This window comes from Dendrobium catenatum, unplaced genomic scaffold (assembly GCF_001605985.2).
Source record: "Dendrobium catenatum unplaced genomic scaffold, ASM160598v2 fragScaff_scaffold_178, whole genome shotgun sequence".
NCBI classification, from domain to species: domain Eukaryota; kingdom Viridiplantae; phylum Streptophyta; class Magnoliopsida; order Asparagales; family Orchidaceae; genus Dendrobium; species Dendrobium catenatum.
The window spans coordinates 193,392-197,049 of record NW_021318640.1 but is presented as its reverse complement, the minus strand read 5'-3'; positions in this window follow the sequence as shown (position 1 = coordinate 197,049).

The following is a 3,658-nucleotide window of genomic DNA, read 5'->3' as shown; positions in this document are numbered from 1 at the left end:
CAAGACGATCAGTTTAAAATCAACTTCTCACAAAGTTACAAAATTCTGCGAATTCCCGACGTGTCCCGAAAATTCAGCAGAGTTCTGGCGTCTTCAGGTGGCAGGAAGAGCTCCGGCGGTGGTCGAGGAGGAATTTCTTCCTTCTCCTTCTTCTTCTCTTCTTCTTCTCTCTCTTCCCTTCTGTCCCTTTGGTGTAGAATGAGGGCTCTATTTATATTTTTTCTGGAGTGGCATAGCCCGTAAATAGTCGTGAGATCAGGGGCGAATTGGGAGTGTTTTGAATGGACGGTCGATATCAAATCCTTTGATCATGCACCGTTGCACCGTTGCATCGTTCGTTGGGCATTTGAAGGCCTTAATGATGTCGGAATTCGGCGATCTTGGGCTCGTTGGATTCGTCTCGTCGAGCCGTTCGATTCAAATATAAGATCCTCAAAATCAGAGATCGTTTGGTAACTCTAATTGCGGTTTGAACCTTCCAATAGCGCTTTGAGCCCTTGATTCGGACTCATTTGGGCTTGGATTGGGTTGATCTTGGTGTCGTTGGGTTCGTATTTCTGAGACGCTCAGTTTGACTTCAATTTTAAATCAGAGTTCATATGCTCTCAAATTTAATTTTTGAAGTTTCCGAACTGATTTTTCCTCGAGATTCGTGCCCAATTAATCAAGATAATTTCATGATGACGTATCAAGTATAAAGGGAATTTATATAATTTATTTAAATTTTTTATGATTTATTAAATTATATAATGAATTATGAAATCATTGAGACCTTACTTTAATTATATTATTTGTGAATAAGAATATGTACTTCTTTTATCTTTGTTATCTTAATTATTTCGATGAGAAGGGATGGATTGTCTCTACAACTCTCAAGTTAGATTACAAATTGAAGTATTGTGGGAGGTATACTAAGATTCTCTTGCGGGATGAGATAGTGTATGCTGGGAACTTTTATTAGGTTCGGTGTAAGGACGTAGAGGAACGTCCGGTCGGAGGCAAAATCCCGCCAAAAAACTCGGTATTTGCTCGGTATTACTAGTTATTATTTGATAATAACGAGGAATACCGCTCTGTAAAGATCAATACCGAGTTATACCGAGCAATACCAAGTTGTACCGAGTTTTTTCTAGCTCGGTATACTCGGTATTGGGTCTTCATGTGATGGTATTCCTCATTCTTGTTTGGTATTGCTCGGTATTTACTCGGTATTTCTCATTTTTTGAGGCGATTTGGCCTCTGACCGGACGTTCCTCTACGTCCGGTCGGAGGACGTAATAATTGTCCGTATGCTTGAGCTTAGCTTAGATTTAGGCCAGGACCAACTTAAGATAACTACGATGACCTATAGTTTAGAGTTGAGTAGAGTAGACTCCTATGGTCTAGGTGAGTGATCCGGGGTTAAGGGAACCAAAGCATATATTGCGTTGGCCTAGATTTCATTAGTTTAGATTGTTTTAGCGTAATTTACATAGCTTTGATCAAACAAGTTGACCAAGGGTCCAATCAATTACGCGTAGGTGCCTTCGCTAGGGCTCAGGATAGCATAAGAAACACAACTCTTCTTGGCCTATTGGTTGAAAGCTTAGGCTTCCAACTAAGAGGTCCAAGGTTCGAGTCCATGTGTATGCGTTGTGTGTACGAGTTTGCCTTAAATGGCCTAAATGTCCCAAAAAAAGATAGCATAAAAAGGATCTAGTGATTCGGACAAGAATGTACATTTAATCAATTTGGATAGTTACACCAACAAATTAGCTAAATCAATTTATTTTAAATCTAAGAATTCGTTTGGGACAGCTTTCTTGTTGCTTTCTAAAACAACTTTTTAATATAAAAAATTTTTGAATTAAAAAATTTTGTATTAAAAAGTCGTTTTCGAAAGCAATTAAGAAGTCATCCCAAATGAAACCTAAAATCCAAAAAATGAACCAATCAAACTTTACATTGTGTGGACTGCTCCGATCCCAATCCTCCTGAAGAGCTGAATTCATCCTTCTGCACTTCAGATGTTCGGATAAAGGTGGCTGAAGGCGAGAGGGAGCAGGCGTAGGTTTTCACAAACTAAAAGATGAATTTCGCGCGCGATCCGACTGGTTTTGACTGAGAGGAAGACGGAATGGTATTTTCGAAAGTCAAATAAGTTTTAGGTGTTATGTGTGTAAATAGGTAACTTTAGGTGTTATATGTGTAAATAAGAAACTTTTAAGTGTTATGTATGTAAAAATCTCTAAAATTTAATAGCAATACTGCAGACATTTGAGCAGCAGCTAATTAACAGCAACAAAACATATATTACTGAAATGTAGAATTGCGGAAACCCATTTATATAGTTCATTTTGGACAAACACTATGTAAATAGAGCTAATATAACTATATAAGGCGGCTCTAAGCTGAAGGGCAGCATAATATAATAGTTTGTTTAAGGCCAACATTTACTATGCAGAATAGCATATTCGCAGCATTTGATTCTTTTGTAGCAACTATAAATTATTAAGCTTCATTTGGGGCGGTTATTAAATATTCTTTAATTTAAAAATGAAATAAAATAATTTGAACACAAGTAATAACTCATGCATTCATATCTTTAATGACTTGAATATAAACATTTTAATGACTTGAATATTAACATTATTATTTACGATTTATTTACTCCAATTGTAGGTATTATAGCATTTAGATGTCCACAAGCGAACAATTATAAACCCAAGAAGTATGAAGATTTTTTTTTTTCCAAAACATTATAATATATTATAAAAAACAAACAACGGTTACAACAGCTAAAGTCAGGGAAGAAAAAATCAAAAAGATACAACCTCTCAAAACAAAAGAAAACCCCGGAAACAAAATGGGGGCTCAGTAGATGACCAAGGCTACCATCAACCTCGAAACCGCACAAGGACCATCCAGTAGAGGTTGCCACATGGAGGCGACAAGGAGAGGAGCCCCGACCACATCATTGCCCTGCAACCAACAATCGAAACGCAAAGCATTCCAATCAACTGAAAAAACCGAATCATCTTCTTATACAACCTCTACCCCAAAATTTTCCACGCAAAGTGCCAGAAATAGGTCTATCACGAACCATACTAAATTCATTTCCCGGATCAAAATAGGAATCAGAATCAGAATCGCTTTCCGACGAATTATTCAGCCAATCACCATGTAATCTAACATCAACACTAGCTGAAACCCCCACCTGATCCATTAACGCTTGGGAACCAATTTCATTCACGGGAACGTCCACCAAATTTTCTTGACCATCCGTCCTCACAGCAGGATTAGGAACCCGAATCGGTTCAACGTGCTCTACAATCACAGTGTTAGACAGAACAGGCATGCCCGGATTCACACCAGAAATAACAACACCTCCATCAGCATTAGTATGACATCCCGAACGGGCGGTAACATCCACAGCAGGGGATCTATCCTCACTATTACAAACAATAACATCCACTGGAGACACAACAGGTTCTGAAATATTAACAAGAGCAGGAGTATCAACATCAAAAGGAGATACCGAATTCACACCAGGAGGCTCGACGCCACCTCCCCCAACATTATTATCAATAATACAGTCATCAGCAGCACCCAAAAAATTCTCACATAGAGAAACAGACTTCTCAGCAGGGGTAGAATCAGGATTCACAAGATTTTTTGA